The sequence below is a fragment of the Genypterus blacodes genome, unplaced genomic scaffold, assembly GCF_046128005.1.
Source record: "Genypterus blacodes isolate CSIRO-AG114 ecotype Tasmania unplaced genomic scaffold, CSIRO-AGI_Gbla_v1 ptg000054l_1, whole genome shotgun sequence".
In the NCBI taxonomy this organism is placed as follows: domain Eukaryota; kingdom Metazoa; phylum Chordata; class Actinopteri; order Ophidiiformes; family Ophidiidae; genus Genypterus; species Genypterus blacodes.
Window position 1 is genome coordinate 2,301,707 of NW_027466866.1, and position 16,084 is coordinate 2,317,790.

The 16,084-nt window shown below is 47.0% G+C and overlaps 1 long non-coding RNA gene across 1 annotated transcript in view; it reads right to left on the bottom strand.

Annotated features, from left to right (window-relative positions):
• The window catches only part of LOC143001661 (uncharacterized), a 28,993-nt gene extending 13,477 nt beyond the window's left edge, over window positions 1-15,516 (bottom strand). The window contains exons 1-2 of the long non-coding RNA XR_012963709.1: window positions 15,240-15,516; window positions 2,639-2,762 (exon numbers count right to left, since the gene is read on the bottom strand). This is a non-coding gene — a long non-coding RNA (uncharacterized LOC143001661). The remainder of the gene's footprint in view (window positions 1-2,638; window positions 2,763-15,239) is intronic.
• Between the last annotated feature and the right edge of the window lie 568 nt (window positions 15,517-16,084).

Genomic DNA, 16,084 nt, shown 5'->3' on the forward strand with positions numbered 1-16,084 from the left:
TTTTTCTTTGCGTCGCACCTCTCTGGATGCTACTTCTCGACTTTACTCTCGAGCGAAAGAACAATAAGAAGCATTCAGACGCAGGCCTTCCTTTTAAAAACGCTGTCTGTGTGCCTGTGCGTTGCTGGCATTGCAATTCCACAGTCGGTCCCCGAGGCCAGGCGGTGAGGATTTAGAGGCCTCATTTAGTAGGCAGGTAGGGTCAAGTCTCCCCCCTCGATCCCATCCCATCCTTCGCCGCAATTAGAGAGAGGGCAGGAAGTGCAGTACTTTATGGCCTTATAAAGACATTAGAGGCATCTCTCCATCAGCCCACCCCCCTCCCCTTCTGCACGCTCTCTCTCCTCAACTCCGTCTTGCCATCTTTGAAATCTTCCCTGCCCACCTCCTTCTTTGTCTGTTTCTATTTTTCTATCTATGCCTGCGTGTCCATTAATCGTTCCGACATCCATCTCTCTATGCGTTCGTCCATCCATCACAGGACTTCCTCGGCTCCAAACGCAATAATAAGCTCTCCCTCTCATCTCTAATCCTCTGATGATTGATTGGTGTCTTTGCTGAAAGGGAGAAATGGCTTTTGAGAAATTAACACTGTTGTCCGACACTTCCGCTGTACGGACGCAAACGGTCCATTTTCAGCGCGGGTCCATCAGGCTTCTTTGGCAGCTACTCAACTGCTGTTTTTTTTTTCTCACACCATTGTAAACCGACATTAGGTGTGAGCGTGAAGCCACAATTACGCGCTCTGTCCCCTATTCCTGCCGTGAGTCAATACGACTTGACGGAAGGACTCATTTGCTTGTCGTTTTGCTGTATGTGTTTTTTGAAATATGAAACTGTGTGACAGACTGTGACACAGGGCGTGCAACTCCGCCCACGTACGCACAAAAGGACAGCCAAAGCGAACCCGCCGCACTTCTTCAGTCCTGCGGCCTTTATAAGCCAGCTTAGACAGACTCGGCTGCTCCTGAAAGACCTTCTGCCACCAGTTGCGGCGGGCAGACACACTTGACAGAGGAAAGCATGAAAGAAAGAGCAACGGCATGTCAGGCTACTCGCATGTAACATCCTCACCTACTTCCTGTCTTTCTTCCTCAGACTAAGCTTGCACCATTTTCGCCAATTCCTTAAACAATGGGGTTTTATGTGGTGTAACCAACCCCCGACTGACACGCAGTCAAATGACGATAAATAAGAGGATATGGGGCCCTGCAAATATGAATTAAAGACAAATTCCTTTCAGACCAACTACATCTTGTCTAATTCGGGTGATTGGGACCTTACTGGTTTTGTTTCATTTCTCGGAAGAAACAAAAAGACACTGTGTTCCGGAGAAGTAAATTGAATTGTACTGGGCATGGTTAAGATAAATTCAATATATGCTGTCTTATCCATTTTACTGGCATGATGGGAAGCCTAGTGCTCACAAAAGCTGTAAACTGTGCTCAACATCAGTCACAGGTCCATTAACTTTACCAATTAAATTCCTTTCTGTTGCACTACTTAACCTACGGCCAACGAAATCCAAACACGTATATTTTTAGAGTTTTAAAAGCTTCTGGGGTGTTTCAGGAAGAAGGGGCAAAAGGAGAGAGAAAGGAGAAGCACCTGGAAGGAGCAAAACCACGTTGACTGGAAATGCAACCAAAAACACACAGCGGGGGAAGTTGATTCACACACAAACGCCCCTGATTTGACAAAGTACCACTTTAGAAAGCCTAAATAACAGAGTTAGGACAATGGGGGTCAGTGGGGGTGAAAGAGAACACTGGGTTCTGTTCCCAAAAGGCAAAACAAAAAAACAAAAAACAACACAACCCTAAAGAATAATCAGGAAAGGTGGAAGGTTGAAGGGAAAGAGAGTCTCATCAGGAGGAAGGATGACAAGAACTGAGAAAAACAACTTTTTTTTTCCTCCCTTCTCACTGCCGCTCCTCTTTAACCACCCCCTATCTATATATAGTGACAGCCATTTTGACCATGGCCGCATGGTAGAAAATGATTTACTGCTGCTTTCAGCCACTCTGAGAGAAAGGAGGGGGGGGGGACAGATTACTCTGAGAGACTTCACTTTGGGAAACGCTGAAACGGTTGAGACAATGCGGTGGCTCGTCTCCCAGTTTTGCTTGTGTGTTTTGTCTTTTGGCCACATTAAGATTCTCCAAAGTAATCTGTCCACCGCCTCCCCCCGTGTCCCTGAAATGTTGGACTTGTCTTTTTTGTTCTCCCCCCCTCCTTTTCCTTTAGACACTGTGGAGGCGCACTTTACATTCACGAGCTAGACGTTGTTCCCTATCCTGACAAACTAGAGACTGGAAAGAGAGAGAGAGAGAGACTTAAACTCGAGCCGTGTAGTTGTAAAGACAATGGAAAAAGTTGAGGATGCAGCCGGAAACTGTGTATGCGATGGTGTGTTCTCCACCTGGCGGTTGTGGCTTTCTGCCAGAGACACAAACACATAACACAAAAAAAAAAGACAGGCGTGCGAACACCATCGACCGACTACACACAAACACTGCCGGACATACAGGTGACTCACGCAGCCAGGTGGAGGGCCAACTGAGGATAGACACACACAAACACACACACACACACCATTAGACAATGCACAACCCTGGGGCAATGCAAGAGCTCTTACCTCTCTTTCATCGCCCTCGTCTCTTTCTTGTTACACTCTGCTCAGGGGAGTTTCGGCTTCCTTTGCCTCCCCTCTGCGGTGAAGCGCTCGTTCTCGTCTCTCTCGTTCCCTTAGATTCAAGGACCTGAAAGGCAGAAAGATGCAGAGAGGAAAGAACCGTAAAGACGCCGTCTGATTGTGAGGATGGAGACATCTCCATGTGGCAGACAGGAAATACTTGAACCCTTAAAAGTTGTGATGTCACAGTGGAAAAGTTCCTCCATTACAAAGTCAAAGGCATGTATTCAGAATTTTATATCCAGGAGAGACGCGTTTGAAGTCAAGTCTAGTAATGTTTCAAGGTATTCAATGTGAAAATGTGTCACAAACTTAGAATGAGACATTTCCCCAGATCTGATGAAGCTCATGTCAGATTTGATCAACCTTACTCTTGCAACTTAACTCCCATTAAACTCAACACCGGCTCAGTTCTCGACTGAATGTTCCAAGTGACTTCACACTTTGAGGCACAGATGGCTTTCAACTAAGAACGCTCCCATGAAGACATTGTCCTTGTGCGACCTGTCTGTTTCAGTTTCCTGCTCAGACAGAGGCGGAGATCGCTCTCGTAATGCTGGGCGTAAAGCAGTACGTACCAATATAAAAGTTCAAAGTCAATATAAATCTTGTTTTGCTGCAGTCCATCAAAAGGAACGGCTTAAAGACACACACAGACTTGGCGGAAAAATGTGAATAATGTGGAAATATCTGAAGCAGCCAGTGGTATATTTGCCGAGTAGAGAGAGATTGCTCAATGGAACCGAGAATCAAGTTCACTCTGCGGTCAGGGAACGCTGAATGGCAGAAAAAAATGAGCAAAATAATGATTGTTATGTCCCAGTAAGGCAGCGTGATTGCCATTTACAGCTCGCATACCTGCGTTGGCCTGTAACAATGTCAGTTTGTTGTTGGCATAGACGAAGTTGAGATGTAATTGCACTGTTCGCAGAATGGCTTTATCAGATGCACACTCTTCATAAATTGACGGGGGGCTTACAGTGCAGTCTTGAAATTGCTAACAGCTGTGACAGCCCTCTCTCTCTCACACACACACACACACACACACACCAACTCAGTTTCATTTGCAGTGTACAGCTGCACAGATAAAGGATGATGGTTAAGCAAACATTGTACAATGGCCAGCAAACAATAAGCCACCACCAACCCACCCCCCAACTCTATTCACAGACACACACAGACACACACACACATACATCAATTGCAGCATTGCTACCACTGTGTGTGTGTGTGTGTGTCTGTGTGTGTGTGTGCCTGCGTAAGAAAACAGTGAAAGGATGCGTGTGAAAAACTGAATGGCACTGCATGTCTTCTTTCTTACCCTGAATACAACAGACACCCCTGCACCCCTCCCATCAGTTTTAATCTCTGTGATGATAAACCTGCCCAGTCCCTCACACGCACACACCCTCCGTCAGTCCCCCCCCCCGCCTCACACTCCCCACCTTGCACCCACCAAGCCTGGGTGGACCCTCCCCAAAAACCCCAGTGAGGCAGCAACAGTGCTCCTTTGTTTGTTCCCTCGTCTCTTCGTGCCCCCTCACCCCGTCCCCGGCCGATGCTAGTTGGCGGGGAGGGGGGTGGGGGGGTCGAAATGCCTCAACAGGAGCGGTGGAAGAGAGGAAGGGAGGGAAAGAAGATAGAATTGTGGAGGGGTGGTGACTCCGGGGTCTTACAGTCAATTTTTTTTTCTGTGTACTTTTTTCATTCCTCTCACATTCATTTCTGCACTTTCTGTCCATTCAGCATTACACAAGGGGCTTCTAAATGTGTGTGTGTGTGTGTGTGGTGGGGGCTTGTTAAAGAGGGGGGGGCTCACAACCTTGGTGAACCCAGTTGGTGAACAAGTTGCCTGGGAGTCGCAGAATGTCCTTTTAGACCATTTCTGGTTTTGGAGCAGGAATCTAAATTTACACACCAAAGAAAAATATGAAAAAAAAGCAAAACCAAGTAAAACTCTGAGAGAACGAACATTAAAAACAGCTTTTACATTCATACGACTCCGAAATGATGTGGCGTGATATTCCGACGGGGCGACTTGTAAAAATAGCCTTTAAGTACACAACTTGTAATTTCTCATTTATGCAAAGAAAAACACCGGACTTGCCCATTGAGGTTAGCGGAGATATAATTTTAGCCGTTTCGTTCTGGTACCCATGCAAGCACAGCAAACCCAGATCCCTAATAGCATAAATACTGCTCTTGTAATGGTGCCTAAGGCGAGTCTCATTTGAAAGTGAGAGAGACGGCACAGCAGAGCCTCTTCCTCTCAGCCAAACACACACACAAACACACACCCCGACAGCTAAAAGGCAATCGGATCATTAACCCCGACTAATCTACTAACATTATGTTTATAAAAATGACTTTCCAGTGTAAGCGCCCGCATAGCCAAACCAAACAAATTCATTCAGATGGTCTCCAACACGACCTGGTGCGTTTGTGAGCTATGGTGACAGGTGTGTGCGTCATTTAAAGCGCTAATGTTTGTGTCGCATTTGTAGGAATGTGTTTACAGTGGTGTGTCATGGCTGCCGGCACGCTGCGTGACAGACTGAGAACACGACAGAGGCAGGGGGAAAAAAAACTGTCTGTGTGCGAGTGTGTGTGTGCAAGTGTGTGTGAGTGAGTGAGTGATGCAGCTCAGCCTTGATCTAGACTCCTGCCTCTCTCTCAGACGCCCCGCCGAGCCGGCTTCATTAATCAATAGGACAGATGAAGACAGACCCATGCCGCGCTGCCAGGAAAAACAGTAGCTTGTGTCCCACTGTGTGTGTGTGTGTATACGTGTGCGTGTAGGCGAGTGTGTGACGAGGGCGAGCGTGTGCTTGGGGAGGACGTGGCAGGCATGATGCAAAATTCCAAGCCTCCTTACCCACACAGAGATCGTCCTCATGCGGTTTGCTTTCTTTCTTGTACTACCAGAAAGTCGGACTACATTGGAGAGGTGGTTCTCATCGACAGACTGAAGTGTGTGTGTTTATGTGCGAGCTTTAATTAAATTCAAACAATGTTCACCTCTTGAAGACTATAGCTAATAAGAAGTCAATAATTAGTAGTACAAGTCAAAGAGAGATCACACAGAGGATTAAGCAGGGTTTATGTTTGGATTCTTCTCCTTCGCCTATAGAATAGTATCGTATAGTAACACCTGACCAAAGAAACACCAAAGTGCATGTTAAACCTTGGCAAACTTAATCCAGGAAAACTCAACACACACACACACACAAACACACACACACACACACACACACACACACACACACACACACACACAGAGCCAATAATGTGTCAATGAAGAAGAAATGTGTCAAGGGCTTATTTAAAAAGAAAAAGAAAATAATTTGAATACACCTTCAGGCAGAGGCAAATCAAATGGAAAATACTTGAAAGAGAGAAGAAGAAAAGAAACTTGCAGCAGAGGAAGGTTCACCATTTGAAACACAGACGTCTTGTGTCAATTAAAAAGTCTCTGAGGCGCCGTGATCACAGAAAGAGAAGAACAGCCAAAGCTGACAGGCAGAACAGTGTTGAGTCAGGTGTGAGGGGCCTGTTCCTGCCTCATTTGTTCTAAAGTGACCAAAAATAGCTTGTTCGGTGTCATCAAAAAACTCCTCTACCTGGCGTCGTCACTCATCTGCACAGTAGGAATGTCTGCCCTTGGAGCGTGCGTGTTACAAGCATTGTCCTGTACGTTGTTAAACGTGAACATGATACCATTAGTCACCGGCGTGTACCTTTTGTGAGTCAGAATTAGCAGCGACTTTGACTTGAGAAAAGCTCAGACGGAGAAACAATAGCGAGTTCCCACGGCCACAGCGCCGCTCTGCTTTACACACAGGCTGAAAAACCATTTGTGGTGGTAAGTTTCTCAGAAATGATGGCTAAGTTAGAGAGGCTTGGCCCTGTTATAGACTTAATTTGGATGTGTGTGCACGCATGTGTGTGTGTGTGTGTTTCAAATCAAATATAACTGAATTCAGTCACAGTTGAAGCTCATACTGTATGATAGTGAATTTTATTTTCCACTACTAATTCTAAAGGAGAAGTATTGGCATACAGTTGTTAATAAAACCATTCATTTTAATCAGACGACCGAAGTGCGGCGAACCCAAGCGCAAAAATCAATTTCACAATTTCGAGCGACGTAATTACAACCGCTATTTTTTTTCGCGCAGAAACAGTAGGCTGGTCCATCTTGGTTTATTTTGTCACCGGCAATGAGGAATGCGTGTCATTTCCTGGAGCTGCAAATGGCCCAGATGACTTGTATTCAATGCCACAGAAAGCATTTCTCCCAGCAGCGCCCTGCCGCCCCTCCACCGCAGCAGCCGTTATCAGTCACTGAGAGGTTTCTACCTCCTCGCTTATATGGTGAGACTGTTCTGTTTGTTTTCAATGTAACATGTGATATTTGGCTGGGGCTCAGTACCCTCTTTGTTAGCCATTGTGTGGACATGAATGAATCTTTCTTCTGAATTTCATACTGAGATGTACTGTGTGAAACCATAGAACGACCTTTGAGTGAGTGAGTGTATAGGGACTAGAAATAAGGGCGGATACATAAACTAATGATACTAGCAGGAGTATTGACTAACTATCACGGGGTACTTTTACACTTTTACTACAGTATATCACTCATCTTGTTTATGTGCCTGCTGAGCCAACTATTAATTCATTTACCCACAATCCTGCTCAGTTCCTTCCTGTTTCAGTTAACAACGTAAACATGCATATGTCAGTGTGGGAAGCATTTACGATTCAGGAATGATTTGTAAGTTAGGGATTTTTTTCTAAGTCCGACTGGGAATTGAACAAGCTGTGTGCGTCTGCTGTTCCAAGTTGGAAATGCCGTGGCGAAATCTGAGCCATTTCACACACTTTAGATTTTTATTGTCAACGCAAACAAGAGGCTACAATGTGTTCTGATCACGTGAGGCTGCAGTGGGGGGAAAATTCTCTCCCGCTTCTGCCACGGATTTGTCTTTTTGTGCCAGAGTGGAAATTGATTGAGCTCTTATTTTGATGGGGGAGAACTTGCAGCGAAACCTATAGATGCGTCTGCTGAGGGAGGCTGTGAAGTGCTGCACGGCTTTGTTTGATATTTAACAGGATTACTCACTCGGTTGTAAAGCGGTTCTGGACGAGGCTCGGCTGATGAATGGGGCGTGGCACGGAAAGAACCCATGAAGCAAATAAACAAATAAAGCGTTTCTTTCTCTATAGGCCAGTGTATTATTAGAAACAGGATTGTTGGCGTGCATCCTTATTTGTTGCTGTTTTCCATTGCAGAACAATTTAGTTCCGTCTATAAATATTGTAGCTGGCATTTATTTGCAGAAATATGACAAATATATAATGAATGGGCATAGAAATGTGACTCACCCGTGTGTTTCAAGTGTTCATTTTCCAGTAGAATGTAAGGTGGGTGTTCCATCTATCCTTAAAACAGGTATAAATAGTATAAAAACTATTAATTTTCACCCCTGCCTTAAAAAACGAAGCCAGACATGAACCTCCATGTCGGCTCCTGCTGTGAGATGCCCTGATTGGATAGGCACATTGTGTTATTTGACACTGTACCAACGCCTTGCACTCAGACAAAGGAGCCGGTGCAGGCCTCGAGGGGGCAGATGACAAACACTCCCAAAACCGTGGCAAGACATAATCCGACCCCCGCCCCACCCGCACCCCCCCGCCCGCACTCACCCACCCTACAACGAATGCAGGGGGGAATTATTCAGAGCGTATTAGGGAGGTGAAGGGGGCCAGGCACTCAGGGACTCTCCTCACTTGGCTGTCCTAATCAACTGACACAACACCTCCAGAGGCAGACTCTCCCCTCCTTGCCCCCTCCTTTTCCCGCCTTGGGACCCACCCCACCCCCCCCAGTCCCCCTAACTGCCTAAACCATGACCCAGGCGCATCCAAGAGCATTTACAAGGGTGGGCACTGACCAAAATGAACAGCCACCCCAGGGAGCTGTAGTTTAATTGTCCATCTTCTCGGTCCAGATTAAACAAGCTTGAGCACATTCAAGTATCCATACACCCCCCACGCCCCTCCACACACACACACCACCACCACCACTGCCACCACCATCACACACACACATACACAACAGCTTTCAACAGACTGGCACGTTCCATAGAGCATGCCATTGATGCAGAATGATGAGCGAGACCCCATTGTCTCATTATATTGTCTTCAATTAGGCAGGAGATGATGGGAGACAATGAGAAGCGCATTTGTAATCATGAGCCTCCCAAACTCACGCTGGGAAACAGAACTTCATTATGCCCAATGGTCCCTCGTCGACAATAAAAACTGCAAATTTGCGGTTTGGCGGTTTGGTTCTTGCTGCAGGAGATTCGAGCACAAATGGGTCGGAAAACAGTGAGTTACGAGAAAACGCCGAAGGGGGTTCGGAAAACTGAAGCGAACATCAGGTAAGCGGAGAAATCCTCCGCCTTTGTCTGCAAATCTTCAACCCGTGGCTTCCATTCACTGAGATGTCATCATATGCCAACTGACTACACTGTTTTTGAAGTTCGGCAACAGTCAGAACCAGGTGTTCCTCCAGATAAGGCAGCGGGGGTTGATTATAATACTCGGAAGAGGAACAAGAGAGGGAATTTTTTGACACCGCTTCTCGGGGATTAATATATAGGAGTCGAGCGTCGCTGAGATTCCTTTTCATCTTCGCCACATAAATGTTGCAACAGCTTAGCTCGGAGAACGGAAGCTCGGGCAGCGCCGGTGTCAGTTCAGAAGTCGTTCGCAGGGAAAATGAGACTTCTTTGAGACAAGACGCAAGAGAAACTCAAGAGCACATTCGCTGCGTTTACCTGGAGAGCATTCAGCTGAAAAATGACTCCCAACCCGACATTCTCCCCGCCTTTTGTCGCCTACTCCTTCATTTAAATCATATTCCGCCGTGGCTGTTAGGCTTTGATAGAACCACCCGACCGGACAAAAAACGCTTTCATAAAATTGTGCAAATGATTTCTTTCAAATGCGATCATGGCAGCATTGTTCCCCCATCCCTGACCCCCGCACCCCCTTCTTCCCTCTCTCCTCCTGGCACAAAGAGCTAATCTGAGACAAACACTCGCCGCGGCTTTGACACATTGTCAAACCTGAACTGAGGTGATTTTACGTTCTTTAAATCATGTAAGCGAAGCATGAGGTAAACCCCCCCCCCCAAAAACAACCATCCTCCGTGTGCAGGATAGCAGAGGGAATAGAGGAATGGCGGCGTATTTCTCGCTGCAGGGAGAAAACATGATGTGCCCCTTTAGCACATCCATCCGTTTAGCCGCTTCCCTCGCACGCGTCCAAAGAAGGAGCCGGTGGGCGCTGAGATGTTTTGGTTTTGCCCATTTGCAGATGAAATCCATCTGTAATCAGTGCCAGCGGGAGGGAGATCTATCGAGGCGACCTGCCCCGGGGCTGAACAACCGCTTCTGCAAGGCCCCGGATCCCTTATCTGATTCCACCAGATGGGGCAATTTGATGGCCATGCCAGCTAGAGCTTTTGATTTTCTTTTTTTCTTTTTGAACCATATCCCTCTGCTTTCACGCAGCTTTATTGATCGCAGACAGAGCTCATTTTGTTCCTCGGCTAGGAGGAGTTCTTTTGGAGAACACCCTGTTTGTAATGTGATCACCCAGATGAGGATGACACAGAGGTGGACGGACACTAATCCTCTTTGCCCCCCAAGTCTCCGGCATTGTCTCTGGTCATTTTTTGTTGATCATCCTCGTCGAGTTTCTTATCGCCAGAGGGGGAAGCCGACTCCCCCCTCTTCTTCACGATTTGAGTAGAGTCTAATCCACACTTAAGTACTGTTTTGTGAAGAGGAATAACTAAGGCTGGTGTGAGTTGTAGCTAAATTAAAGCTGAATATTTAACATCTAACCCACAGAAACGCTCTAGTTTATTCATCCATTCCCACTTTGCCTAACTGACACTTCACATATTACAGAAGCCGTTTGACCTTTCAGTTGAATTGATTTTCGGATAAGGCTTGAACGTTTTTGACCAGAGGCTTAATGTTAAACACGCCGATCGACCTCGGCGGGCTTATCGCATTTCTCCGCGTCTGCACAGTTTACAAAGCAACAGTATTCGCACTATGGAGCATCTGCCTCGTCACTCCGACCCAGATGGCGCCGCAAAGTGGGAAAATTGGTTCATTAACCTTACAGCGCTTTAACCGCTGGGCCATGTAGAAGTTTTGTTACAATTGGGTTTTCCTGAATTCTATTATCAGCCATTAATGGCGTCAGCAAACTTTTGCTAATGGCCTGAGGTGGTTCACTGTGGTGTTATCAAACACTGGAGTAATTATATATGACATCCCTCTGATTAACGCTCCTGTGATTATTACGGCTTGTCAGTGCTTTCTTTCCTTTAAATATAGTATCCATATTCATGTTTAGGGGGGGGAGGAAAGGAGAAGTCCCACCCACCCACGCACCCACCCACCCAAACAACCAGGCTAGAGTCTTTACCCCGGAACAACACAATGGCGCGAAGGAGGAGGGGGTTAAATGTGAAAAGGATCTACGTTTTCATGCAGCACCCTCCCCCCTTCCCCCCCTTCCGTCTCCCCCAGTGTGCGTTCAGAGTGTGTGAAAAATTAGCTTGTAGTGCGTGTCAGTGTGTGTGTGTGTGTGTGTGTGAGAGCTGCCAGCAGTGAGGGCTTGCACCTGGAGCGGGGAGGAGCATTGGAAAGGGTCAAAGGTCACCCGGCCGACTAAACAGGATTGGCGCTCTTCTCCTGGGGGCCAGACGACCCCTGTGGCAGAGCCGCTCAACATGAACCCATTGGTCGCCGCCTGCTCTGTCCTTCTCTCCTTCCTATCCCCTCGTTCACCTCCTTTTGGAGAGGCGTAGTAATCCATAACCCACTCAAGTATGAGCGGCTCAATTATCCCTCCCGTTCAACCATTTTCTCCCCTCGCATGGAGATTCAAAAACAATTAACCTCTTCACGGCTGGGGACTTTTCCCAAGAAAGGTTACTGTGGTAATTGAATGACTCCGCCATTTACATTCCTGACCATGACTTCACTCCTTCACGCATAAATCTGGTTACTGAAATCCTAATCGGTGGCTTTGTGATTGTCCCATGTTGTTATTATGGGGGACATGGAGGCATTATTTTTCATTTCCAACCGGATTTGACGGGATAATATGGGAATGTTTACACGCCGCCCCTGTGACCTAGTTAAACTTCACAGGAATTCACATGGCTTGTGATCGAACACGCTGACAGCTGAGGAGGTTACAGAAGCTGAAATGATCATTATTCTTACATCCAACTACTAGACTAACTCACACCAAGCTACAGCGCATCCCCCCTCCCCTACATCCTCAGCCTTCCATAAAACGTTCTCTCCTCTCCCCCTTCGTTATGGAGGGGCCTCCTATTCATCTCCAGGTAGAAAGCCTCAAAGTGTAGGGAGGGAAGAACAGCTTGTTGCTCCCATTGAGCTTTTTATTGCTTCCCTCTTCAAAGGGTAGTGACAGAGGAAGAGACATCCTCGGTCTCCTTGATGCCATGATACAGAGTCAGCTTGGGAGAATACACACGCACACACAAACAAACAAGCGAGCAGGTTTTTCTAGAGAGGAGCTTTGCTGATTTCCCTCACTCGTTCTTCAAAGCGTCTGATCTGGGACGATTACATTTTTCGCGGGGGGGTTGGGGGGGATGGAGCAAGGTTCCAGCTGTGAGGGGATAATCTTCCAACAACCTCCAATTTATCAAAAACGGACACATCACGCTAAGATAAACAGCCAAATATGTGTGAAAACTGATAGCTACTCTCCGCTTTAAAGAGATAATAAAAGCAGTGTGAAAGACGTTACACGCAAAACGTACTTATTCCAATTTTCGCCACTCTTGTCGGGGCAGAAATGTCAAACAAAGACTCCACTCCACGCAGCCATTTTCCATGAAGCCAGCTAGCTTATTATCCAACAAACCCCAGTACCAGCGAGATGATGTAATCCCGAGCTAACACGCATAAGAGAAGACAAAGACGCACGCTGCTCAGAGGGAAACGCTCAAACAAATGTGTCCCTCTTAGACGTTTTACCTTTTAAACTGCCTCCTCTAATTAGTCTTTTGTGTTTGCTTGGCTTCAGGAGGGACAACAACTGAAAGTAGCTCAGCATCAACATTGAGGTGCAGGCAGTGTGAGTGTGTGTGTGTGTGTGTGTGAGGGCCTTGACTAAGACCGTCAGTACGCTCAAATATAAGTCACGATTATTCTGTTTTCATTCATTAGACTCTTTGGATTTAGCTTCCATTCATTCCTAACGGGATGTAATTTTTAAATGTCAATCGAATTCCAAAGCATCAAACTTCACTGAGCAAAAACTTGCTAAACTAAAAAAAAAAATGGAATATGAGCCAAGTCAACCAGCCAACAGAGATATAGATCAGTCAATACACAGCTTTCAAACTGAGCCAGGTAACACCGAACATAAACCTCAGATGATTGTAGGAAAGAGAATTTCAGGCGCCGCGCCATCCCTCCATTAAAGCAGAAGCTCACCAGAATAGCATAGCTCAAATCTCACTCGCTCGCTCACACACACACACACACACACACAGATACGCTGAAGAAGCCTTTGATGTTTCCCCATGATGTGTGTGTGTGTGTGTGCGTGTTGCGGCTGTGTGAATCACTCACACTCCAGCCAGGATCCATACTGGCTACACGGCGGCAGCAGTATGGAACTGCACCCCCTGCCACACACATACATATGCGCTCACTCGCACACACACACACACACACACACACACACAAACTCATAAACAACATAGCATGTATCTCTTGCTTGATTGAGGCTGGAGGAGGAGGAAAGAGGGCAGGGCCAGGCCAACAGGAAGACAGGAAAAGAGAGGAAAAAAGATGGAGAAGAAGAAAGAAAGAAAAAGAAAGAAAGAAAGAAAGAAAGGAGAACTAAAATAACTGGCAGCATTCCAGACAGGCGAGAACTTTGCTTGATCATTATGTCTAGCCTTCAGGTGTCTGGGATCGGGACGGCTGTGTGCGGTAGTTAGATGGTGGTGGGAGGATTTGGTGGTGTGTGTGTGTGTGAGGCTGGGGGGGGGGGGGGGGGGGGGGAGATAACACAGCAGCCAGACAAAGAGGGAAGAAGAGAGCAGCTACATACCACCAGCATCAAGGAGGGGACGGGTGGGAGCGAGGAGGGAGAGCAGGGTTATAAAAATTTGATTAGACGGATCTTTCGCCCAAGTGACTTTCTGTGTTGGGGTTCGCTTTTTACCGTCTCTTTTTTTTTCTTCTTCTTCTTTCCAGTCGTCGTCGTCCCCCCCCCCTCCTCCTCCTCCACCACCACCCCACCCCTCCCTTCTCCTTCTTCTTCTTCTTCTTCAGAGCGCCGCCTCAGAGAACGGAGCAGACAGATTTTATAGGTCCTAATTAAAGCCATCTGAAGGTTTTCAAAACATCAAATGGCCCCGGTCCCCCCACTACTCACCCACCCACCCACACACTCACACACACACTCACACACACGCACACACTCTTTCCCTCTGATTGTGCAGAAATCGTGGAACACATTTTTTTTTTTTTTTTTCGCTGACTCCCACATGGATTTTTTTATTCACCCTTTTTTTTTATTCCCTCCAACTCCTCACATCAACCAAATCTCTATCAGTAAAAAGGGGCAGAATGAATGACATGACCCCAAGGGAGTGTCTGTAAATGTCTGTGGAATGCACTATCCAGGGATCATCGGTGAAGCAACACACACACAAGCTCAAATGTCTTCCTCCGAGCTTGACCACAGACTTAAAGACCGTTTTTTTTCTTCTTTCTTTAGTTTTTTTATGTTATTTTTTTTTCTCTTTAGTCCCACACTGCATTAGAAATGTCACATAAGGTTACAGCAGATCCTCCCTTATCCTGTCTGGCAGGCTGGAGAGAGAAGCTGCAGCCCTTTTTAGTGCGCTTCAAGTACTCCATTTTTCTCCTCTCCCCCTCTCCCGTCTCCCCTCTTGCCCTCCCCACCTCACCCCATTCCCCCCCGCCCCTCGACCCCCCCTCTAATTGTCCTCATTGAGCCGTGTGGACCGGTTGCACTGGCTGCCAGCCGGGGTCAACGGGTTTACCGGCAGCTTTTTTATCTATATTGCATGCTATGGCGCTGCGCGTAGACACACACACACACACACACGCACACACAGCCACAATGAGGACGTTCAGCAGACGCTCACAAAGAGCGCAGACAGCGCAGCGTGCACACACACACAATCGAGGCACAAAAAAAAGTTCAATCTGACATTTGTTGTTGTTGATTAAAGATAAACAGGCTATTTTACACATTTCATTCTCCTTTGATTTTTAAACGGAGCAAACGCTGCGAAATTGCAATGAGTCACGTTGTGCTATGGAATTAAAACGATACTCAATTAGATAACGACATTAGTGTGTATCTCTACTCGGGATCAATGAGTATGTGATAAAAATTCTACAAAAATATAACGTCGCCTACTTACGATTGATTTCAATAACTTCTGGGCGTTTTCGTCTCGCCCCCGGCGGCGGTATGGAGACGGAAAAACTCCCGTCTGGTCCGGCGGAGAGGCGTCATGTTCTCCGCACCGGGGGGATGCGCCGGCTTCCAGCTCGGGGAGGCGAGGAGGCGAAAGTTTCGTTCCGTATCGCCGGGTCGATTGTTCGTCGGTTCGCCGGGACGTCTGATCCCGTCGGGTGTCAGGTCTTCAGTGATGCCTGGACTCGCCGGGATTGAGCGCTGAGAGGAGAGGGGAGCGCACAGAAAGGCGTCATGTGAGCCGGGCAGCTGGCGCGTCATTGGCCAGGCGGGGATGAACATGATAAGGCTCCTCTGTGCGCCATTGGCCCAGGATGGGAGCGGAGGCGCCTCCTCACTCGCTTGTGCGCAAGAATGTGAGTGCAGCTCACTGTTCATAATTTTCAGCACCCAAAGAGAGGGGGGGGAGAGAAAATGAGAGAAAGAGAGAATGGGGGGATGATAAAGTGGCAAATTGCTCCAAACAGCTTATGCAACACGGGGGGCAGCAAGGAGACATTGGCGAGGAGACTTGGTAAGACAACGTATAGGTCATATTGTCTAAATGGGACAGAATTGAGTGCAGAGAAATGTAAAATATGACGTAAATCACCAGAATGTTGATCTATTTTAAAAGTCAACACAGGTGCAAGAGAGATGAACATGAATGTAGTTTCCATGTCAGCTTAATGATCATTTTTATTACATCTTATCAGTCACAACTCACTCTTCAACTTTGTTAGAGACATCATACGTTGCTGCCAAACAGTGCTACAGTAATGTCAAGCTTTATTGCCAAATATGTCAACG